Here is a 26484-nt window from a genome sequence, read left to right on the forward strand (position 1 = left end):
CCACTCATACATAAGTTTCTAGTAGGTAGAATATGTTTACCATAGAATTGTAAGATGATTGACATATACTTGCAACTACCTCACTAATAATGGCATGGCATTTGCATAGTATGTTGTAGTTTCTGTAGTACTTTCACATATATCATCCCATGTCATCCTTCCATTAGTCTGGTGAAAGAGGGGTTATTATTCCTATTATGCAGACTCATTCAGCACTTAATGCAAGATAATACTTGCTGAATGCCAACCACTGACAAGCCAGCTTTACAGATGATAACTCGATTAATCCTCAAAACAACTTTATATGGTAGAAGGTATTACTATCGCCATCTTATAGATGGGAAAATTGAGGCAAGAGGTTTAGTAATTTACCCAAGTTCCATTAGCTAGTACCTAGTGGAGCTGAATCTTGACAATCTACATGTAAAGTCCATGATCGTAAACTGTATTTTGTGTTGCAAATAAAATGTTAAATAACAGAGAAAAAAAGTAATTTTCTTGAGTCAGACAGTAGATAAAGGGTTCGAATGAGGACTTGACCCCGTTTTTGACTCCCTGCCTAAAACGCTCTCCAGATTATCATTCAAGGTGGTTGTCAACATTGAAGTTTATAGTAGAGCAATGAGACACCTCAGGAACATGAGCTGCTAGGGATTCTGCTCTTCTTGTAGAATTGTGATAAATGCACTTGGTATGTAAATCTTTTATTTTATCTACAACTGATTTCTTAGAATGGATTTTTAGAAGCTGTTATTACAGGATGAAAAAGACATAAGGTTCTGGGTGCAGTGTCTCACACCAGTAATCCCAGCTACTCAGGAGGCTGAAGCAAGAGAATCATTGAACCCAGGAATTCTTCAATGAGCTATGATCATGCCACTGCACTCCAGCCTGAGAGACTGAGAGCCTGTCTAAAATATAATTAATAGCTGGGCATGGTGGCTCATGCCTGTAATCTCAGCACTTTTGGAGGCTGAGGTGGGCAAATTACTTGAGGCCAGGAGTTTGAGAACAGCCTGCCCAACATGGTGAAACTCCGTCTCTACTAAAAATACAAAAAAATAAGCTGGGCATGGTGGCAGGCACCTGGAATCCCAGCTACTCAGGAAGCTGAGTCAGGAGAAACACTTGAACCTGGGAGTCAAAGGTTGCAGTGATCTGAGATCATGCCACTGCACTCCAGCCTGAACAACAGATTACTGTCTCTAAATAAATAAATAAATAAATAGGGGAGGAAGAATAAACCAGAGTAAATACTAAAATGTTTATCTGGCTCACAGAAAAGATCTTCTTCTTAATTCTGTTTATCTAAAGATTTGCAAGAGAAGTAAAAATGATACAGTGACCACAAAAACACAAAAATACTACATTTCAAACAATCTAAAATTTCCCCTTTTTCTTCTAGCAGAATCCAGTATTTATGGTCTGTATTGCTTTTAAATAAGATGAAATTTCTATAAACTGCTTCTTACTATAATAATTCCTACCAAGTGTCCTATAAAATTTCTGTACTTCTGCACCACCAGTAGATTTATTAGGTAAAGCCCAGAGTTTACTGACAAAACAATGGTCTAGCAAAACAGCTACAGGCAGCTTAAGCAAAAGGGAGTAAGCACTTGACTTACAAAAATTACCTGAATAACTTCTGGCTGTTTTACGAGTGGTTACTTTTGAACTGTGGAGGCCTGACCAGAAGGTCAAGAAATAACTACAGGCATTAAAAGGATTTTCTGGGCTGAGCATGGTGGCTCATACTGTAATCTCAGTGCTTTGGAAGGCCAAGGCAGGAGGATCACTTGAACCCAAAAGTTCAAGACAAGCTGGCAACGTAGTGAGATCCCCCATCTCTACAAAACAACTTTATAAAAAAAATTAGTTGGATATGGTGGGGCATGCTTGTAGAGCCTCCTACTTGGAGGCTGAGATGGGAGGATTTCTTAAGCCCAGGAGGTCAAGGCTGCAGTGAACCATGATGGCACCAGCCTGGGCGAGAGAGCAAAGACCATTTCAAAAAATAAGTAAACAAAAATACATAAACAAATAAAGGGATTTTTCTAAAAGGAGAGTTTCTTTTTTTTTTTTTTAATTTTTTATTGCATTTTAGGTTTTGGGGTACATGAGCAGAGCATGCAAGACAGTTGCGTAGGTACGCACATGGCAGTGTGCTTTGCTTTGCTTCTCCCCTTCACCCACATTTGGCATTTCTCCCCAGGCTATCCCTCCCCACCTCCCCCTCCCACTGGCCCTCCCCTTTTCCCCCCAATAGACCCCAGTGTTTAGTACTCCCCTTTCTGTGTCCATGTGTTCTCATTTTTCATCACCCGCCTATGAGTGAGAATATGCGGTGTTTCATTTTCTGTTCTTGTGTCAGTTTGCTGAGGATGATGTTCTCCAGATTCATCCATGTCCCTACAAATGACACGAACTCATCATTTCTGATTGCTGCATAATATTCCATGGTGTATATGTGCCACATTTTCCCAATCCAGTCTATCATCAATGGGCATTTGGGTTGATTCCAGGTCTTTGCTATTGTAAACAGTGCTGCAATGAACATTCGTGTACATGTGTCCTTATAGTAGAACGATTTATAGTCTTTTGGATATATACCCAGTAATGGGATTGCTGGGTCAAATGGAATTTCTATTTCTAAGGCCTTGAGGAATCGCCACACTGTCTTCCACAATGGTTGAACTAATTTACACTCCCACCAACAGTGTAAAAGTGTTCTAAAAGGAGAGTTTCTAAGGAGAACACTGCCCACAGGTGAATTCCACTCTTCAGAAACAGTGAGCAATTTGAGTCTGGGTACTGAGGTGCAAATTTTCCCCTGCCCCCAGTGATTCAGTCCAGTGTTTTTTTTTTGAGACAGAGACAGAGTTTTGCTCTTGCCACCAGGTGCAGTGGTGTGATCTTGGCTCACTGCAACCTCTGCCTCCTACTTTCAAGTGATTCTCCTGCCTCAGTCTCCAAATAGCTGGGATTACAGATGCCCAACACCATGCCCAGCTAATTTTTGTATTTTTAGTTTCACCATGTTGGCCAGACTGGTCTTGAACACCTGACCTCAGATCATCCACCCTCATCAGCCTTCCAAAGTGCTGGGATTACAGGCATGAGCTACTGCACCCAGCCTAGTCTAGGGGTCTTACACCCCATGGGAGATCCTGCAGTAAATGTTGTGGGATGCATCTTAGACATCACTAGGAGAGGGACCCTGTTCAGTTCATCACACCAGTGACTTCAGCCAGACTCCACTGGATCCCACTAAAGGGCAGCAGACCGTAGCTGCATTTATGAACTGACCCCCAGAAAAAATGTGTTATTGCTAAAAATAACCTTTTTCACACTAATCATCCCATGGAGAATGCTCAATATATTTATTAACGGCACTATATGAAAGGATTTCAGGGCGCAGAGAATATCAGGAAATGTAACTAGGGGTACATCTCTTATGTATAAACAGAGGAATTCAATGCATGGCTATAAACCAAGTATTTCAGCAATACTTGTGGGTGGTTTGCCTGATTTGTTGGGAAAGATCCCTAATTATGGAAAATAAAAGGTTAAGAACTCAAGCTCTACAATCCTCTTGTGCTTATTTTGTTCATTTATACAAAATGGGAACCATATATGTCGTACTTACCTTATAGTGTTTTGTAAGGGTCAAATGAAGGAATGTATGTGAACGCTTAATGCACTGCCTTGCAAGTAGTGGGCTCAATATGTATTTACTGTCACTCTCTTAGTTAAATCTAATTCAGCGTGTCTATTAGCCTGTATTTATTTGTGAAGGTTGGCATATTGATGGTAGTGATGGGTTGTCCTGAGTGGCTGCTGACACCATACCAACTGCGGTGGGGAGGCACGGGTGGTGGTGGCAGGAACAGCTGTGGGAACAACAGTGGCAGCAGTGGGTTCCCTGTGCTCTGTGTCCCCTGTGCCCCACATTCCTGAGGCAGCTGACTGTGCCACCCCCACCCTCCCACAGCTGGGCGGGACCTGCTCCCAGGCCTGGAGCCTCCACTGCAGCTTCAACCTTGCTCCCCACTATGTCCCAGGCACCCTCAAGCACCTGGCCATCACAGGGCCGGCCTCAGCAGCATCAGGTTTGTTTGTGCAAGGTTGGCTAGAGCTGCTGCTCCACCTGCACCTTGCCTGCTGCCACTGTGGGGAAAACATGGAGAAGGGCACAGGGAGGATTTGCTTTCCATGGAGCCTGTGGGAGCCCTACCTCTTCTGAGTTGATGGGGTGGGACTTTCCCAGGCACAACTGCAGCCGCCTATGCTACAGCTGCAACCCTGGCACCCCTGTGCTCTTGAGAGCCAGGAGCAGGCAGGAGTCCTGCCCTCCTGGGTGCAGTTGCAGCTGCCCAAGCCCTGGCTGTGGACCCAGGCATTTTTGCACTCTCAGGGACCTGAGAAGGCCCCCCCAAGCTCCTGCAGGCTCAGAAGTGCCAGCTCCCACTGTCTGGCTTCTCTCTGCTGTCAGCACCCAATCCGGTCATGGAGCAAAGTTGAGGCTAAGTCTGAGCGCTGTTGCAACTTGGCTGGGTGTGCACATGCTCAGGGCAGTGCTGACATGCCAGCCCCCTGACACCTTGGGTCCCTTTGGACTCTCAGTGCCCAAGATCACAGGAAGGAGGCTGAGGGGGGCTGAGGGCACCTCTGTGCTAGCCTTCAGATGCCCTTTGGCACAAGGGCACAAACAGCCTGGGCATCATGAATGGTGGCAAGAGGCAGATGGGCTCCTTGGCAGAAAGGGGCAGGTCTCTGGTGAAGCCCCACCTTCAAGCTGGGGAGGGCCTGAAGCCTAGGGGCTGAGCTGCTGGTCCCATGGACCATAGTGGAAACTTGTGGTGCCTTTTCCAGGACTGCCAATGGTTACCCACGGACCAACTGGTGTGCACTTCCTCTCCTCTGAGGCCCATAATAGCTCTGGACTGAGCCAGACTAGAGGGATGACAGGATGACCAGCTGCAGAGAGGAGCTACCCCCCTGCTGAGAACTGAACACTTGTCAGGACGCCCCACCTGCTGAGAGGAGCTTCACTCTCTGCTGAAAGCTGAATACTCATCAGGACACCCTGGTTACAGATGGGAGGAGCTGCCCACTGTAGGTTTCCTGAGAGCTGTTCTATTGCTCAGTAAATCTCCGCTTCATCTTGCCCACCCTTCACTGGTCTGGGTACCTCATTCTTCCTGGATGCAGGACAAGAACTTGGGAGGACCCCCTAAATGGTGGGGCTAAAAGAGCTGTAACACAAACAGGGCTGAAACACACCCCTTACTCACCACATTGAGGGGGACCAGAAGAGAGAAAGAGAAGAGCTGCAGCCCTTCAGGAAGCCCAGACCTGGGAGCTCCCCGAACCAGGGCTATGATACCCTCTTTAGGGCTCTGCAGTTCCTGATGTCTCCAAGCTTTTAGGCACCACCACGTTTCCCAGTCTGAGCTGTGGAAGCTGCTTATGGTACACCAGTTCTAGCTGCAGCCTGGCAGGGAGCCAGCATCTATGCTGGCTCCTGGAGTTGCCCGCCCCAACACAGCCAGCATGACTGGCTGTGTGCAGTGCTCAGATCCCACACTCGCTCACACACCCCTTGCTGCTCTACGCCTGGCTTGACCTTGGCATGCAGGGGATCCAGGCCAGCAGCAGGAGCCTAGTGCAGCCTGCTACGCCAAGTAGGCGGGATGAGCCCAGTGGGCCAGAGCAAAACTCAGGCAAAAGGAGCCACCTGCCACAGAGGTTTCCAGCTGGTGAAGCACCCCAGTGATTCCTTAGCAATGTGATTACTGAAAACTACACCTGTTTAAATACCAAACGAAAGATGTGATTCTGGTGACTTCTCAAGAGAAATGTCAAATAGAAGTATTTTGTTTGTATTTTTGAACTTAGCAAGTCTTAAATCTCAACTTGTGAATTGATACCTTGGAGTACACTGTAGGACAGAGAAACTGGCTTAGCAATACTCAAAGCAGTAGTTCAAAATGCTTCCCTGAGAGTGGGTGGTTCTGGCTGCTTTCTTGGAGTACATTGTCAGTGACCAATCATGAAGGAAAAATCTTTAGAGATTAATCATAATAATATGAATACTTTTTTTTTAAAGACAGCAGAAGCAGAACAAGTTAGTTCTGAGTCAAACTGACAGAGACAGATGCTGCCAAGTCTTGTTCTTTTATTTTATTATTTCACTTATCCTCATTTAACAGATGAGAAAACAGAGATATTAAGATGTTGAATAGCTTGCCCAAGGTTACACAACTGCAAACTGGATTTGAACCCAGGTGGTCTGACTCCAGAACTCATGGTGGTGACAACTATGTTATGCTGTGCCCAGACATGGTACTAGCAGTCTGTTTAGTAATAAAGGCAGTTTCATTAAGGGCTAGTAATAAAGGCATTCCATTATTACCTTTGAACAGTCACTGTCTTATTGGAGAGAGAAATCTTTTACTTTTATTTAAAAATTTGTTTTTAAGAGATGGAGTCTCACTATGTTGCCCAGGCTGGTTTTGAACTTCTGGCTTCAAGGAATCCTTCTGCCTCAGCCTTTCAAGTTGCTGGGATTACAGGTTACAGGTGCAAGCCACCATACCTGGTGGGGACAGAAATCTTGCAGACACAAAGATTATTGGATTAAGTAAGTTAAGTAACAGTTAAGTAATGCTAATACTTAAATTTGTTGCAAGGATGAAATTAGTTAATTCATGTAAAATGCTTAGAATATCACTATCCTTCATAATATTACATGTATACTTGACATATATTATCTTTTGAAGTTCTAAAAACCACTTTATAAATACTTATAAGTATAGCATAAGTACTTATAAGTATACTTACTTATAGGTAAGTATTATTAAGTCCATTTTACAGATAAAATGTCTAGACTTTGGGGCCTGAAACACCTTCATTTGAATTTTTTTTTTAATTTTTATTTTTTTATTGCATTTTAGGTTTTGGGGTACATGTGCAGAGCATGCAATACAGTTGCATAGGTACACACATGGCAGTGCGTTTTGTTTGCTTTCTCCCCTTCACCCACATTTGGCATTTCTCCCCAGGCTATCCCTCCCCACCTCCCCCTCCCACTGGCCCTCCTCTTTTCCCCCCAATAGACCTCAGTGTTTAGTACTCCCCTCTCTGTGTCCATGTGTTCTCATTTTTCATCACCCGCCTATGAGTGAGAATATGCGGTGTTTCATTTTCTGTTCTTGTGTCAGTTTGCTGAGAATGATGTTCTCCAGATTCATCCATGTCCCTACAAACGACACGAACTCATCATTTCTGATTGCTGCATAATATTCCATGGTGTATATGTGCCACATTTTCCCAATCCAGTCTATCATCAATGGGCATTTGGGTTGATTCCAGGTCTTTGCTATTGTAAACAGTGCTGCAATAAACATTCATGTGCGTGTGTCCTTATAGTAGAATGATTTATAGTCCTTTGGGTATATACCCAGTAATGGGATTGCTGGATCAAATGGAATTTCTATTTCTAAGGCCTTGAGGAATCGCCACACTGTCTTCCACAATGGTTGGACTGATTTACACTCCCACCAACAGTGTAAAAGTGTTCCTTTTTCTCCACATCCTCTCCAGCATCTGTTGTCTCCAGATTTTTTAATGATCGCCATTCTAACTGGCGTGAGATGGTATCTCAATGTGGTTTTGATTTGCATCTCTCTGATGACCAGTGACTATGAGCATTTTTTCATATGCTTGTTGGCCTCATATATGTCTTCTTTCGTAAAGTGTCTGTTCATATCCTTTGCCCACTTTTGAATGGGCTTGTTTGTTTTTTCCCTGTAAATCTGTTTGAGTTCTTTGTAAATTCTGGATATCAGCCCTTTGTCAGATGGGTAAACTGCAAAAATTTTTTCCCATTCTGTTGGTTGCCGATCCACTCTAGTGGCTGTTTCTTTTGCTGTGCAGAAGCTGTGGAGTTTCGTTAGGTCCCATTTGTCTATTTTGGCTTTTGTTGCCAATGCTTTTGATGTTTTGGTCATGAAGTCCTTGCCTACTCCTATGTCCTGGATAGTTTTGCCTAGATTTCCTTCTAGGGTTTTTATGGTGCCAGGTCTTATGTTTAAGTCTTTAATCCATCTGGAGTTAATTTTAGTGTAAGGTGTCAGGAAGGAGTCCAGTTTCTGCTTTCTGCACATGGCTAGCCAGTTTTCCCAACACCATTTATTAAATAGGGAATCCTTTTCCCCATTGCTTGTTTTTGTCAGGTTTATCAAAAGTTGTAGATATGTTGTGTTGCCTCCGGTGCCTCTGTTTTGTTCCATTGGTCTATATCTCTGTTTTGGTACCAGTACCATGCTGTTTTGATTACTGTAGCCTTGTAGTATAGTTTGAAGTCCAGTAGTGTGATGCCTCCCACTGTGTTCTTTTTGCTTAGAATTGACTTGGGTATGCGGGCTCTCTTTTGGTTCCATATGAAGTTCATGGTGGTTTTTTCCAGTTCTGTGAAGAAAGTCAATGGTAGCTTGATGGGGATAGCATTGATTCTGTAAATTACTTTGGGCAGTATAGCCATTTGCACGATATTAATTATTCCTAACCATGAACAGGGAATGTTTCTCCATCTGTTTGTGTCCTCTCTTATTTCGTTGAGCAGTGGTTTGTAGTTCTCCTTGAAGAGGTCCTTTACGTTCCTTGTTAGTTGTATTCTTAGGTATTTTATTCTTTTTGTAGCAATTGTGAATGGCAGTTCGTTCTCGATTTGGCTCTCTTTAAGTCTGTTACTGGTGTATAGGAATGCTTGTGATTTTTGCACATTGATTTTATATTCTGAGACTTTGCTAAAGTTTCTTATCAGTTTCAGGAGACTTTGGGCTGAGGCGATGGGGTCTTCTAGTTATACTATCACGTCGTCTGCAGACAGAGACAATTTGGCTTCCTCCTTTCCTATTGGAATACGTTTTATTTCTTTTTCTTGCCTGATTGCTCTGGCTAGAACTTCCAGTAATATATTGAATAGGAGTGGTGAGAGAGGGCATCCTTGTCTAGTGCCCAATTTCAAAGGGAATGCTTCCAGTTTTTGCCCATTCAGTATGATATCGGCTGTTGGTTTGTCATAAATAGCTTTTATTACTTTAAGATACGTTCCATCGATACCGAGTTTATTGAGGTTTTTTAGCATAAAGGGCTGTTGAATTTTGTCAAATGCCTTCTTTGTGTCAATTGAGATAATCATGTGGTTTTTGTTTTTGGTTCTGTATGTGGTGAATTACGTTTATAGACTTGTGTATGTTGAACCAGCCTTGCATCCCCAGGATGAATCCTACTTGATCATGATGAATAAGTTTTTTGATTTGCTGTGGCAATCGGCTTGCCAATATTTTATTGAAGATTTTTGCATCTATGTTCATCATGGATATTGGCCTGAAGTTTTCTTTTCCCGTTGGGTCTCTGCCGGGTTTTGGTATCAGGATGAAGTTGGTCTCATAAAATGATCTGGGAAGGATTCCCTCCTTTTGGATTATTTGGAATAGTTTTAGAAGGAATGGTACCAGCTCCTCTTTGTGTGTCTGGTAGAATTCGGCTGTGAACCCATCTGGACCTGGGCTTTCTTTGAGTGGTAGGCTCTTAATTGCTGCCTCGACTTCTGACCTTGTTATTGGTCTATTCATAGTTTCAGCTTCCTCCTGGTTTAGGCTTGAGAGGACACAGGAGTCCAGGAATTTATCCGTTTCTTCCAGGTTTACTAGTTTATGTGCATAGAGTTGTTTATAATATTCTCTGATGATGGTTTGAATTTCTGTGGAGTCTGTGGTGATTTCCCCTTTATCATTTTTTATTGCATCTATTTGGTTGTTCTCTCTTTTCTTTTTAATCAATCTGGCTAGTGGTCTGTCTATTGTGTTGATCTTTTCAAAAAACCAGCTCTTGGATTTATTGATTTTTTGAAGGGTTTTTCATGTCTCAATCTCCTTCAGTTCAGCTCTGATCTTAGTTATTTCTTGTCTTCTGCTGGGTTTTGAGTTTTTTTGATCTTGCTCCTCTAGTTCTTTCAATTTTGATGATAGGGTGTCAATTTTGGATCTCTCCATTCTCCTCATATGGGCACTTATTGCTATATACTTTCCTCTAGAGACTGCTTTAAATGTGTCCCAGAGATTCTGGCATGTTGTGTCTTTGTTCTCATTGGTTTCGAAGAACTTCTTTATTTCTGCCTTCATTTCATTGTTTACCCAGTCAACATTCAAGAGCCAGTTGTTCAGTTTCCATGAAGCTGTGCGGTTCTGGGTTGGTTTCTGAATTCTGAGTTCTAACTTGATTGCACTATGGTCTGAGAGGCTGTTTGTTATGATTTCAGTTGTTTTGCATTTGCTGAGGAGTGCTTTACTTCCAATTATGTGGTCAATTTTAGAGTAGGTGTGATGTGGTGCTGAGAAGAATGTATATTCTGTGGATTTGGGGTGATGAGTTCTGTAAATGTCTATCAGGTTTGCTTGTTCCAGGTCTGAGTTCAAGCCCTGGATATCCTTGTTGATTTTCTGTCTGGTTGATCTGTCTAATATTGACAGTGGCATGTTAAAGTCTCCCACTATTATTGTGTGGGAGTCTAAGTCTCTTTGTAAGTCATTAAGAACTTGCCTTATGTATCTGGGTGCTCCTGTATTGAGTCCATATATGTTTAGGATTGTTAGCTCTTCTTGTTGTATCGATCCTTTTACCATTATGTAATGACCTTCTTTGTCTCTTTTGATGTTTGTTGCTTTAAAGTCTATTTTATCAGAGATGAGAATTGCAACTCCTGCTTTTTTTTGCTCTCCATTTGCTTGGTAAATCTTCCTCCATCCCTTATTTTGAGTCTTTGTGTATCCTTGCATGTGAGATGTGTTTCCTGAATACAGCACACTGATGGGTTTTGGCTTTTTATCCAATTTGGCAGTCTGTGTCTTTTGATTGGTGCATTTAGTCCATTTAAATTTAGGGTTAATATTGTTATGTGTGAATTTGATACTGCCATTTTGATGCTAAGTGGCCGTTTTTCCCGTTAGTTGTTGTAGATTCTTCATTGTGTTGATACTCTTTAGCATTTAGTGTGATTTTGGAATGGCTGGTACTGGTTGTTCCTTTCTATGTGTAGTGCCTCTTTTAGGAGCTCTTGTAAAGCAGACCTGGTGGTGACAAAATCTATGAATACTTGCTTGTTCGCAAAGGATTTTATTTTTCCTTCACTTCTGAAGCTCAGTTTGGCTGGATATGAAATTCTGGGTTGGAAGTTCTTTTCTTTAAGAATGTTGAATATTGGCCCCCCACTCTCTTCTGGCTTGTAGAGCTTCTGCCGAGAGATCTGCTGTGAGTCTGATGGGCTTCCCTTTGTGGGTGACCCGACCTTTCTCTCTGGCTGCCCTTAGTATTTTCTCCTTTATTTCAACCTTGTTGAATCTGACGATTATGTGCCTTGGGGTTGTTCTTCTTGTGGAATATCTTTGTGGTGTTCTCTGTATTTCCTGCATTTGAGTGTTGACCTGTCTTGCTAGGTGGGGGAAATTTTCCTGGATGATGTCCTGAAGAGTATTTTCCAGCTTGGATTCATTCTCTTCATCCCCTTCTGGTACACCTATCAAACATAGGTTAGGTCTTTTCACATAGTTCCACATTTCTTGGAGACTTTGTTCATTCCTTTTTGTGCTTTTTTTCTCTGATCTTGGTTTCTCATTTTATTTCATTGAGTTGATCTTTGACTTCAGATATTCTTTCTTCTGCTTGGTCAATTCGGCTATTGAAACTTGTGCATGCTTCGCGACGTTCTCGTATTGTGTTTTTCAGCTCCTTTAATTCATTCATATTCCTCTCTAAGTTATCCATTCTTGTCATCATTTCCTCAAATCTTTTTTTATATCTTTTTTCAAGGTTCTTAGTTTCTTTGCATTGATTTAATACATGTTCTTTTAGCTCACAAAAGTTTCTCATTATCCACCTTCTGAAGTCTAACTCCATCATTTCATCACAGTCATTCTCCGTCCAGCTTTGCTTCCTTGCTGGTGAGGAGTTTTGGTCCTTTCTAGGAGGTGAGGTCTTCTGGTTTCGCGTGTTTTCCTCCTTCTTGCGCTGGTTTCTTCCCATCTTTGTGGATTTATCTGCTTGTCGTCTGCGTAGTTGCTGACTTTTCGATTGGGTCTCTTAGTGGACACCCAGATTGTTGGTGATGAAGTATTTCTGTTACTTGGTTTTCCTTCTACCAGTCTAGCCCCTTCGCTGTATGACTGCTGAGGTCCACTCCAGGCCCTGCTTTTCTGGGGTGCACCTATAGCAGCTGCGGAACAGTGAGGGATGCTACCAGTTTCTTTTTCTGCTATCTTTGTCCCAGGATGATGCCTGCCAAATGTCAGTCTTTTGGATATAGAGGGGTCAGGGAACTGCTTGAGGAGACAGTCTGTACTTTATAGGAGCTCAATTGCTGAGCTGTGAGCTCTGTTGTTCATTCAGGGCTGTTAGGCTTCTATGTTTGATTCTGCTGCAACAGTGCTCATTAAAAAACCCCTTTTTTTCTTAAATGCTCTGTCTTGGGGGGTTGGGGCTTTGTTTTTGGATGTCTGTTGAGGTGTCCTGCCCAGCTAGGAGGCAGTCCAATCACTATTTGACTGCTGAGGCTCCGCCTTGCTGTTGTGAGGTTCACCCTGTTGCTGCAGGCTCTTGCTCTTCTGCTGCATTCTCCGCCACGGGCTACGCCCTGCAGCAGAGTCTCTCTGTTGTAGCGGGTTGCCTCGGCAATGGCAGGCTGCATCAGCAGTGGGGGTGTATCTCAGTAGGGGCGGGTTGCCTCGGCAACTGCAGCCTGCGTCAGCAGTGGGCGTGTGTCTCAGTCGGGGCGGGTTGCCTCGATAATGGTGGACACCCCTCCCCCACGGAGCGTCTCAGGGACCGTCTCTACGGTGAGCATTTGGAATCACCATTTTGTCTGTCCCACTGTGCTATCCCAAACGCTCTGTCCCTGCAATCTCCTGGGCTGGCCCACTGCCCAAGTCCCTTTCAGTCTCAAGTTCAGCCCTCTCAAGTCTCAGGTTGTCATTTCAACAGGGCACCCGGACAAGCGCGCCCTGTGGGGATCGCTGGGTAGGGCCGGCCGCCGCCACCTCAGCTGCCGGCTTCTCCAGGCAGAGCCTCTGCCTGGTGTCCCGCGTCTCCTTTATACTTGGGAATTTCCCTGTTCTGTGGGCAAGAAAGATCAGTCTGAAAATGCAGCTCTGACTCACCTCTCCGTGGATTAACCGAGAGCTTCAATCCTGGGTTGTTCTCACAGCGCCATCTTGAGTTCCTCCTCCCCTTCATTTGAATTTTACCTTTAAGTTGTTTTTCTTTGTCAAGTTAAAAAATAATAATAATCCTGAGCTGACATTCAGAAGAATATGCCTACCTCCTGTGCTGACTGTTAGAACTGAATGAGTCAAGGAATATAAAGCATGTTGCTCTATGCCTGGTGAATGTTAGTAGGACTGCAGCTGTGTCCATCTCTAGAAAGCATTGTTCACATTAATTTATATAAATAGAGCCCCGATTTCCTTTCTGATGCAATTTAATCATATTTACTTCTTTTGAATACATTAGTGATTAAAAACGTACTTTACTAAGTGGCCTATTATTTTTGAGGATTTTTAATTATTAGAAAGTTATTCATTGTGGTGAACTGAAGTCTGCCTTCTTATAATGTAGACCTGAGGTGAGCTCTACTCCTTTGAAAGGAGTCCTTTTCTTTCAGAATGAGTCTCGGGTAGGGTCCTGACAGTCCTTACACTGGGCGGGTGATTAGGAGGCATAGGCCAAGAGTATCTATGGATAGATTTCCAGGGTCTATGAATTTAGATGGGGAAAATATACAGCATCTTCATTTTCACTTATCTCTAAATTCAGATGTCCTTCAATTATTGAATGGAGGTAACAAACCACAGTAGTATTAATAGTCTCCATGACTTTGTCAATAACAGGAATCACAGATATTTCTGTATCACATTCCAGTTGTCCTAGAAATCTTAAGATCTCATTTATTTGGGGTAATTGCAATTTCCGAAGTTTTTAGTCCTGCTGCTATACCTTATTATTTGCAATAATAAAAAGCATATATTTTGCTATAGCACAAGCTTGTTTTAAAAGATATTTTGAGGACTGTTTTTCAACATAATTGGTTTCTTCGTAATCCTGTGCATTATAGTTTCTACATTTAAAATATGTTTTTAAACTATAATGCATAGGATTATGGAATATGGAAAGGGTGCATGAGCTTCTCTGGACCATCAAAGGGGTCTATGGCATAAAAACATTTAGAAACTCTAGTTTAATTCCTTATAGGCCTTCAAATATTTGAAAACAGCATTCTCTTTTTCAGAATAAAGGTCCCTGGTATCCTATTTCAGGACAATATTTTCAGGAAGCTGCAGCCTGGGAGGGGCCAACTCAGGAATGAAATCCTCCTGCTGGGGAGATAGAACCAGAATCACAGGACCGGAGCCAGCTGCCCATGTGAGCAGCAATACCATTCACTATGCAGCAAAGCATGGGTAGTGGAGGGGAGGCTAACAAAAATAGGTGGTATTTCAAGGAAGTAGTCCATGCGCCTGGGTGTGCATGGTGGGGGCGCGAGTAGTGGTAAATGTGATAGTAAGAGAAATTAGTAGAGTCCCAATTAGTGGACAGAGCTCAGAAGCAGAACAGACATCCCAGGTGTTAGGTATTATGCTAGGCAATTTATAGACATTGGTTTCATCCTTAAAGTGAACCAGTGTGGTGAATATTATTTCTTCTGTTCTCTTTCTGAGCTACACAATGTTCAGAAAACTTTATTTACCCAAGTTTACCCAGATGTCTAGAAAACTAGGCAAAGAACTGGAAAGATTTTCGGGATGTTTGGGTAGCTGGTGAGCATGCTCTGGGGTAGAGTGACAGAGTTTTAGTTATATGGGGTTGGGGTTGGTGCTGACAAGAGCCAGGAAAGACCTTACTCCTAAAGTGACTTGGGGAATTAGGCAAGATACAGAGAAGCCCTCAAGTACAGAAACAAAGCAGAAACTTCTTATCAGAGCCGGTACCCAAAGTGGTGCATGAGTTTATAACAAGGGGAAGCATACACTGACCCTTTCACTTTTATGCCTTTGCTCATGCTATTCCTTCTGGCTTATTCATACGAGTCCCTCCCCTATGACAGCCGAAGGCTACCCCTTTCTTCTTTAGACAGACCAGATGGCTCTCAGTTGATCATCTGTCTCCGGGAACCTCATCTGATTTATAATACTCTTTCTTGCCTTTCAGTTAGATAATTTCCCCTCTCAACCTGGTGTTATTTAACAAAGGCATGCAGAATCAAACTGTCCGCTTACCTATAGAAACACGATTAAATGGTTTTAGCAAGAGTGCCAATAAGTGTATCTCTAAATTAATCTTTATTCATTTCAGGAAAAATACTGGTATTTCACCTAAAATATTGAGCAGAGTTTTTTTAAAAAGATGAATGTTTCATCATGTACTTTTTCCTCAGGTATTATAAAACCCACTCGTGCAAGTATTACTTAAAAATATTGTTTATGCAAAAGATTTATTGGCTGTACATCATCAATGAGCCTGAAATGGTATATAAAGATAAGAGGCATTTTACAATTGGTGTTTGGATGCACCATAATGTTTATGGAATTCATTTCAATTCAAGAAGCACTTATAGGACAAATGCTATTAACAGAAGGTACTTTGGGAGATAAATTATTGAAGGAGACATGCTCTCTGCTTTCGAAGAATTTTCATTTACTGGCAGGGACTGAAATAATGCACAGATGCTTATGGAGAGTTAAACAAAGTATAGCAACAGCAATATCTTCTTTCCTGCCAGAAGTAAGTTTTTGGAGACCAGGAATTACCTTTTTATTCCCTCCCTCATTCCTCCTTCATTTTCTTAATTCTTTAAATCATTCATAACATCTAAAATACATGCTTCTTATAAGAGATTTCTAATAAATTTCAGGTGAATATTTGAATTCAGGTATTCTCATTAACATTTCAGGTTTGTGGGCTTCTGTGATTCAGCAGTATCTGATGTGGGTCTAGGTGAACGCTATGAGTAATTCTTACAAGTCACTAATTGATTATTTGTTTATTCCAATTAAAAGATTATTATTATTATTATTATTATTTTTCTGTGACAGAGTCTTGCTCTGTGACCAGGCGCCAGGCTGGAGTGCAGTGGCCAGATCTCAGCTCACTGCAACCTCCGCCTCCTGGGTTCAAGCAATTCTCCTGCCTCAGCCTCCGGAGTAGCTGGGACTATAGGGGCACACCACCACACCCAGCTAATTTTTGTATTTTTAGTAGAGATGGGGTTTCACCGTGTTGGCCAGGATAGTCTCGATCTCTTGACCTCGTGATCCATCTGCCTCAGCCTCCCAAAGTGCTGGGATTACTGGCGTGAGCCACCATGCCCCGCCAAGATTATTCTTTTAACAATCTTTATCATTATTGTTATTGTATCAGCTTTTACTACAGGCAAGCTGAGTGTTACAAGTCAGATTGATTTCTCTGAGACTTCGTTTCTCTTAATTTAAAAAGGGAGGACTATTTTATTGTATGCATACTCTTTTAAAAACTCACAAAAACAGAATCCATAGGTGGAGCAAAGAAAGTTTTCTAGTATCTCTGGGATAGGGCATCATATTTTACAGAAACATAAACTGTACAAGAACAAAATTTACAAATTAACATTACCCTTTGTTTCCCCAGTCAAAAAAGGCTATAGAAAAAAAAATACTTTAAATCGTATTCTAATATAAATTTATTACACCATCAAACTTCAATTTACTCAGAGTTATTTTATTGTACGCTGCAGGAAATAGAGTAAGCATCTGATAATCTGTTCATAATTAACAGTTAAGAGATAGACACTTGAATAAATATAGCGTGTATTACTTGTTAAACCTCATATTTATAATGAGCAGATGGTTTATCATTAATAGTAACTGGTTTCTTACATTTTAGGAGAGACCAGATCCAGTAATGGAATTAGAAAATATTTTCATGAAAACTGATTTTAGAGAAATATTTCTTTGGGTCTGAGCTACTATTTAAAAATGTAGATGCTAATGAACTTAATTTTTTAGGGAGAAAATGAAGTAATATATCCTAGAGAAAATTTTTTGTTTACATTCTCAAGGAGTCTAGGTAGCAGGACAGAGCTAGGATGCAGTAAACAGAGATGTACAATGTGATGAACAATTTGCTTCTACCTAAGACTATAGAGATATTGCTGTCATTTGGACTAATAAAAGGCAATTTAAAAACATGTTTATAATGAAGAATTGTGAGCCTTAGTTTCTTGTCAATGACATTGTTAGGATAGATGATCTCCAAGGTCCCAAACAGCTCTAACCTTTCTGTACTTCCTTGACATCTATTAAAGTATGTAGCTTTACTTACTTTACTTACTTATGTAGCTCATCACTCAGTTTCGTAACAGTGATTTGGTTCCATAATAGTCACAAGATCTGTGTAAGGGAGCTGTCAAGATGTTTTAAGAAGAACCCTATTATAATATGGTTTAGCATTAAGAAAAGTATCTCTGTGTGTGTGTGTGTGTGTGTGTGTGTGTGTGTGTGTATTATTGGTCAAACCAAAGTCTCTAAAAAATGCTCACATAAAGTAAAAGCTCTCTATAATGTTATTAGCTGATTATGTTGGTAAGCATCCTTTACATAATAATTCTCCTCCTTTTTATTGAATTAAATTAATTCTCCTGCCTATACTGGCACATGAACTTTGTTTTTTTTCCCCTTATTTATGATAGGCTTTAAGGGCATATAAACTTTCAATCACATAAACGAAAACTACTTTAAGTATATTTGGAGTTGGAAAGAGATCCTTAGTGTTGAAGCAGCCATGAAATATCTTTAGGATATTTCAATGTACATTGTTAAAATTTATAATTATGAATAGTTTGAAAACTGAAAGTTCTTTCTTAAAAATTAATTTCTTTGATTTTAAATATTACATGCTTTGGAATAAAATGGGATATATACTGCATGCTTAAAGAGATTTCTTCTTGAGGTTCACAGGACTTCACAAGTGTGAAATAATGTGCAAAAGCTTTAACTCTGGTTATTTATGACACGTCTCCAAGGGCAGGTAAAAGAATGGTCTTCAAGACATTTTCTTTTTAAAAAATTAAAATTCTTTAATTATTGATATCGAGAGTTTCAGTTAAGTGCCATATGTCTGGGTCAAACCTTGACCTTTTTTTGTAATGCAATTAAACCTAAGAGAAAGATATAGGCAAAGACAAAGCAGGCCAGCTGAGGAGTTTAATAGTGACTGGGAAGCAATAAGAAGTAAGACTAGCTAGCGAGGAAATGACCAAGCAACCACAGCCTTCCTCCTCCCACCCCCAAATTCCTCTAGAACTTACTCCTTAGGAGCCAGGACAATTATGATTTATGAGAACACACCTAGGATTATCAGTTGCTTACTTGGGCTTGATAAAGGGGTATTTGAAGCTGTAAAATATATGCATGCAATAATAACAAGGAAGTGTAATTTACTGAAATCCGACTATGCCTTAGGCAACATACAGATTTCCAAGCTATAATTCTCTAGCAGGACAATTCTTTACAACTTTTACATTTGTACCATTTTGCTCCTTCTTGTTTTCCCACCGGTTGCCCACAAGAGGAAAGAACCAAAAAAAGAAAGTGAAGTGTTGCTTAAATAATACTAATATTCAATCATTATTAGAAAGAATAATAGCTCTAAAATATCAGTATAATATTAGGTATTCCAAAGGTAGTTGGAAATGCAGTGTAAATATCAAACTTTCCCAAAATTGGGAGTCTTGGTAATAACTACATTTATTGTCAATTGAAATAGATTAAAATATCACCAGAATCCCCCCACGCCTGTGTAGGTCAGGGCTCTCTGCTGAGTGTGCTGTAATTATGTACACCAAATGAGCTACAGCTTGAGCTCATAATATACTGAGTACTAGGAAGCTGTAATTATACGACAACATAATGTAAGGTTGGCAAGATTTTTAGTATTGGGGAATCTAGTGTCAAATAGCATCTGGCAGAGTTAAAAGCTGAACTTGGAGGTTAGAATCATTGTTCTAGACTGAACTGATTCAGGACATTGTGGCTCAAACAGAAGAAATTGTATGTCTATTAGATAGCCAAATGAGGTGATAATAAATACACCTAGAAATAGTGTAAAGTCTTAAATCACATACTGCATTACTTTACAGCATAAAGCATTTTAAAGCTTGAACACTGGCTACATATCTGTGCACCATGCTGAATGCAGGAAATAATTATAAAAATCAAAACAAAACCAAGATGGGAAGAGAGAATTCCTGACTGTCACTTGCTCATAGTGGCACATATAATTATGACACAGGGTGAATTTGTTATCATAGAGATATGTACAAAGTCCAATAAATCAACAATGCAGTGACAGTTCTGCTGCCTTTAATGATAACTGTACATCGAATCACACTTTTATTGCTTCGCAAAAAAACGTTTCCCTAACCTGGTACAGGGGCTCACACCTGTAATCCCAGCACTTTGGAAGGCTGAGGTGGGTGACTCAATTGAGCCTAGGAGTTCAAAGCTGGCTGGGCAATATAGTGAGGCCCTGTTTCTACAAAGAAAATTGTTTTTAAAAACGCCTGTAGTTTTAGCTACTTTTGAGCTTGAGGAAAGAGGATGGCTTGAGCCTAGGAGGAGGAAGCTGCAGTAAGCTATGACCACACCATTGCACTCTAGCCTGTGCAACAGAACAAGACCCTGTGTTGAAAAGGAAAGAAAATATTTCCCTTGAACATCATGTATTTCTCATATTTCCTGATAGAATAATACAGGATCAGCTTCATAAAGTTGTTTCTGTTAGGAATTTCTTCCTCCTTGATAAACCATTGTATTTTATATTGTGTCTGCCTTCTCTAAAAGCAGCAAAGATTATTCCATTGTTATAAACTTGTCTTACCATCTGTTCTCTTGAACAAGAGTTAATCTTAGTAACAGTTTTCAATGCCTTAGTTCTGAATTCCATTTAGCTTACAAAAAGTTCTAATGAAGAAATCTGTCTGATGGTGTTTAAAATACATATGCTCTATTTTTTCCAAGTGCCACACTTTTATTCTGGAAGAAATTACTTGTTGGCTAAATGATTTCTTAGGTTTTTAAGGAGTAAAGAAATTTTCAGTCCAATCGATTTGATCATTTTCAGGAATTTGTTCCTCTGAAGCCATCTAAATTTCTTGTGAATATTTTAGGAAATGTACAGTATATGCAATCATATTTATGCCTGGAAACCTTGCCTGCTTGTTTATTTTTAGACAGAGTCTCCCTTTGTTGCTCATGCTGGAGTGCAGTGGTGTGATCTCAGCTCACTGCAGCCTCTGCCACCTGGGTTCAAGTGATTCTCCTGCCTCAGCCTCCCAAGTAGCTGGGATCACAGGTGCATGACTCCATGCCTGGCTGATTTTTCTATTTTTAGTAGAGACAAGGTTTCTCCATGTTAGTCAGACTGGTCTCAAACTCCTGACCTCAGGTGATCCACCCACCTTATCCTCCTAAAGTGCTGGGATTACAGTCATGAGTCATCAAGACTGGCCATTGCTTGTTTATTCTGAAGGAGCATAATTTGATTTTGCATATGTTGTTTCGTTCAGGAAATGAAGTGTATATTTTATGCACAATTAACCTCTTGAAGCTCTTATTAAGCCATAACAATCACTTTGACTTAGTTATTTTTGATAGGTCATCATTTAGGAAATTACTCAAGAGATTTTTTTCCCCTCTAATGCATGTGCTTAAATTTTCTGGTTTTTGTTGTTGGTGGTGGGGTCTGGCTGTGTCACCCAGGCTGGCGTACAGTGGCGAGATCTCAGCTCACTGCAACTCCACCTCTGGGTTCAAGCGAGTCTCCTGCCTCAGCCTCCCGAGTAGGTGTGCACCACCATGCCCAGCTGATTTTGTATTTTTAGTAGAGAAGGGTTTTCACCATGTTGGCCAGGGTGATCTTGAACTCCTGACCTCAGGTGATCCACCCACCTCGGCCTCCAAAAGTGCTGGGATCACAGGCGTGAGCCACTGCACCTGACCTAAATTTTCTTCTTTTGTGAGTACTGGTGAGAATGTTCAGAGGTTGTTAAGTATGGCTATACAAAAAAAGCCAAAGAATTTTGGTTACTGTTCTGCTTGCTGAGATAAAGTAGTACAAGTAGTTTCACCCATTGTATCATAAAACATTCATAAATATTTATAATTATATGGCCAAAAAAAGACTGAGCCTATGAAAAGGAAGCAAAAGATAATTATAGGAATTTATTTGGCAGAATTGAACAAGCCAATCATTGAAATGTGAAGCAGATACTACCTGTGCCATTAAACTAGACCAGATGAGTATTATACTATACTCCACAAGGGTTCAATCCACTGTTCCTCTTGCTATATGTAGGTCACTAGATTACTGGTTTCTCCTTTTCTGTTCCAGAGAAATTACAGAATTTCTTTAATCTTTTTTTGGCCTTTTCTTGGTCTTTTCTTTCTTTCCTTTTCTCTCTCACTCTTTTTTTTTTTTTGCAGATGAGGTAATCCCTACTGAATCAACAGACAGACTATAGATTTAATAAGAGAATTCAGCAAGAATGCCAGCTACAAGATCCACTCACAAAAATCAGTGTTCCTCTGTATCAACAATAATTGACTGAAAATAAAACAGATTCTATAATGCCATTCACAACAGCAGTCAAAAGATAAACTATAAATTTAACCAAACAATGCATAAGACCTTTATAAAGAAAAAGTTTTAAATTTATTTAAGGGCCTGAAAGCCTAAATAAATGGAGCACTATGCCTTGTTTGTGGAACAGATGGCCATACTGTAAAAGATGGCAGTTCTCAAAATTAATCTATAAATGCAAGTCAATGCCAATTAAAGTTAGAGGACTTTTAAAAAATGAATTCAATGTACTTATCCTGACATGCATAAGAAGACCAAATATTTTATTAATAATTAAGGCGATTTTGAAAAAGATCAGAGAAAGAGAGCACCTCACTGCCTGATATCAGACAGTTATAAAACTATGGTAAACAAAAAATTGGGACATTGGCTCAGGAACACATATACCAGTGAAACATGTAAGAGAGCTCAGTAACAGATGCATGCATATGCACAGTCAGATAAAGCATTGATAAACTATTTCATAGATGGTATTGGTCAAAGTTGCCAGCATCTGTAATAAAAAAGTAAAATTCGAAACAAAAATTATAAAGAAAAAATGGTATTGGGAATATGTCACTGTATAAGAAAAATAATGCTGTATTCTTAGCTTATACCAGTGTTTCTCAACCTTTTTCCCTATTATGAGTAAGTAACTCAGCTTTCTCCGCCTTAGATCCAAAACCAAAATACAATGCAATATAGGTTACATTTTACCATATTTCAGCAAACAACCTGAAATGGGGTGAGGTCAACCTTAATTCTAACCAAACCCAGATACAAGGCTTACTTGATCTTAACTAACTCCAATTTGAATTCTGGATTCTATATCCTTTTCCAAGGGGATAGACATTTCCGAGGCTTATACATTAGAATGGATTCCTGTGATGGAGAGGGGAATAAGGGTGTGGATTGACAATGAAGAAACATAAAACAGAAACCAAGCAAAAGAGGGTCCTTGCCGAAACTGATGATGATAGCATGCTATTTTAGGTACAAAAAATTATATACATAATGTATATAATACAATATGTAATATACTATATACATATTATATATGTATATATAATATATAATGTATATAATACAATATGTAATATATACTATATATGTATATATATTACATATATTATAATATATGTAATATGCTATATTACATATATACATATAATTATTATACATATATAATTATATATGTAATATATTACATATATAATTATATATGTATAAATTATATATGTATATTAATTATACATATATATGTAATATGTAATATAATTATATGTATATATAATTATATATGTAAATTTTATAAATTTATAAATTATATATATATATATATATATATATATATATATATATATAACATTCTGTCAAACAACCTGTAATGGTTTGAGAAATGTGAGTCCTAATTCCAACTCCAATTTGAATGGGTTTTATTCTTTTTCTGAATCTCTGAGCTCTGTCATCTATTCACTATGTTGCTTCTGCTTTTAGAACTAGGCATTTGACTTTCTATCAAACTTGTTTTTCATCTTTACAGTTTTTTTTTCTCTCTCTCTTTCTCTTTTTATGGTATTGGTCAAAGTTGCCAGCAGCTGTAGTAAAATACTAAAATTTAAAACAAAAACTGTAAAGAAAAAAATGGTATTGGGAATAATCATGCTGTATTCTTAGCTTACACCAGTGTTTCTCAACCTTTTTCTTTATTATGAGTAAGTAACTCAGCTTTCTTTTCTTTCTTTCTTTCTTTTTTTTTTTTTTGAGACATAGTCTCATTCTGTTGTCCAGGCTGGAGTGCAGTGGTGCGATCTCAGCTCACTGCAACTTCTGCTTCCTGGGTTCAAAGGATTTTCATGCCTCAGCCTCCTGAGTAGCTGGGATTACAGGTGTGTGCTACCATGCCTGGCTAATTTTCGTATTTTTGGTAGAGATGGGGTTTCACCATGTTGACCAGGCTGGTCTCAAACTCCTGACCTCAAGTGATCCGCCCACCTCAGCCTCCCAAAGTACTGGGATTACAAGCATGAGCCACCGTGCCTGGCCATCTTTACAAATTTCTTATTCCCTCAGAATAGGATCACCCTGGCCCGTCAGGGTCCAACAACTTCTGTGCCTCAGCCCACTTGGCTGGCACTATGGCCAGGTTATATACTGGACCTCCTGGTGGAACCATACAGAACATGAAAAGTGAATTGATGGATAAGCAGGAGTCTCAGAATTGGTGGGGAATATGAAAGCCTCTGAGGGATATTGTGAGCAAGTCTTTCTGGCATACAACAATGGTGGTGGTGGGTGATGGGAAGTAGTTATAGTGTGCTCCCACTATAAATACTAGGATGAAGAGGTGGAGGGAGAAAGATAAAATAAGAGAAGAGACAAGGAGGTGACCATCAAAGAAACTAAAGTTAATTTCTTTTTGCAATTTATCAGTGTTCAGCATAGGAACTGGGAGTTTCAGAGTAAGTGGGTTGGAGCCAGTGAAGCAGCCACACTTGAATGGTCCAAAAGCATCAGATGGACAGGAAACACAACATACACCTTCAGCCCTCTTGGAGTTGGACCAATGGATATCTAAGCAGTAGATGAGTAAGCTGTGAAAGTAATGAATGTCAAAAGGGAAGCCTCTTCTTTTATTTCATAATTATGAACAAACAGAAAGGCTTAACATATTAGAAATTTAGTCGTTTATACAAGGAGACTGCCAATTTCACATACCAGCTTCTGACTTACTGTGATTATTTGTTGTTGCGATTTTTCCTTGCCCCGAGCATTTGCAAGGTATGGCAATTAAGGAAAGGAGACTGGTTGGTTGGTTCCATGGAATGATTTTTTTTTTTTTTTTGGTATACCACACACCAGACTAAATGGTCATCCTCATATGTTCAATGGTTTGAATGAGATAGAAGTTCACTTCTTCCTCACATAATAGTTCAGAGGTGAGCATTCCAGGGCTGTCATGATGATTCAGTGGTGTCAGATATCAGCCTCCTTTTAGCTGTTTTTTCCGCGATATCTAATGTATGGCCCTTGTCTTTAAAGGTTGAGATTGTTCATCCCATATCCCTGGTCTAAGTAGCAAGGTATAGGATTTGGAGGAAAGAAGGTAATCTCCTTCACTTTTCTGTCACAAATGAAAAGTTGCCCTCAATACTTGGCTGACATCCCAATGGTCAACACTTCATCACAATATTGTAACTAGCTGTGAGGGGACTTGTAAAATATGGTAGTATGGGCTGAATGATTGTGTCCTCCCTCAAATGTGTATGTTGAAACCCTTATTCTTCATGTTGTGGCATTAGGAAGTGTGACCTTTGGGGTGGGGTAATTAGGTCATAAGGGTGGAGCCTCTCTGAATGGGATTAGTGCTTTTATAGGAAGAGACTTGAGACACTCTCTTGCCCTCTTCCTGCCACGTGAGGATATGATGAGAAGTTGGGAGTCTACAACCTGGAAGTGGTCCTCACCCAAACTTGACTGTGCTGGCACCCTGATCTCAGACTCCCAGCCTGCAGAACTGTGAGAAATACACTTCCGATGTTTATAAGCTGCCTGGTTTATGGTATTCTGTTATAGCAGCCTCAACTAAGACATGTAGTACTTATAGGGTTGCTATATGCCTACCTAAAATTTTTATTACTCATGAAAAAGAGGAATACAGGAATATTGGGCAATAACTACCAGTATTAGCCATAGTAAGATCTTCACAGAAAATTTGATCTTTTTTTGGGGGGGCAGTGTTTAGAACTTATTCTTTTTTTTTTCTTTTTTTTGAGATGGGGTTTCACTCTTGTTACTGAGGCTGGAGTGCAGGGTCACGATCTTGGCTCCCCACAACCTCTGCCTCCTGGGTTCAAGTGATTCTCCTGCCTCAGCCTCCCAAGTAACTGGGATTACAGGCATGTGCCACCATGCCCAGCTAATTTTGTATTTTTAGTAGAAATGGGGTTTCTCCATGTTGGTCAGGCTGGTCTTGAACTCCTAACCTCAGGTGATCTGCCCACCTTGGCCTTCCAAAGTGCTGGGATTACAGGCATGAGCCACCGCACCCGGCCCATAAGAATTTATTCTTAAAATAATGGCCAGGTATGAATGGCTCACACTTGTAATTTTAGCACTTTGGGAGGCCGAGGTGGGCAGATTGCTTGAGTCTAGGAGTTCAAGACAAGCCTGGGCAATATGTTGAAACTCTCTCTCTCCTAAAAATACAAAAATTAGCCAGGTATCGTGGCATGTGCCTGTAGTCCCAGCTACCTGGGGGGTTGAGGTGGGAGGATCACTTGAGCCCAGGAAGTTAAGGCTGCAGTGAGCCAAGGGGAAAAAAAACACTTACTCACTTACTTTTACAGTAGTGAGGACTATAAGAATTCATTACAAATAATTTAAATGCCTGACATGATCCCTGGCCTTGAGGAACTTACAGCCTCACCAAGGGAGATAGAAATATAAGCCAATTATTTCAATAGGAAATAAGATTTAAGATTAAGCATATACAAAATGCTATGGGAAGACAAGCATGGAAAAACTGATGCACATATGAGTTCCTTATAGACTCCTTGCTGAACACCGAAGATGAATCAAATCTCAAAGATATATAAAAAAAATAGGATTAAACATAAAGAGCTACAGAAACTAAACGTTCAAATGATTTTTCAACAACACCCCCTAACTAATAACTGGAGGTTAATTCCTGTGGTGAAGTGATAAAGTTATCAGCAGCCCAGGCAATATCCTCAGTGACCTGTTCAGTGAGTTAGCAGCCCCCAAAGAGCTGCA

Source organism: Callithrix jacchus, chromosome 9, assembly GCF_049354715.1.
Source record: "Callithrix jacchus isolate 240 chromosome 9, calJac240_pri, whole genome shotgun sequence".
NCBI lineage: Eukaryota > Metazoa > Chordata > Mammalia > Primates > Cebidae > Callithrix > Callithrix jacchus.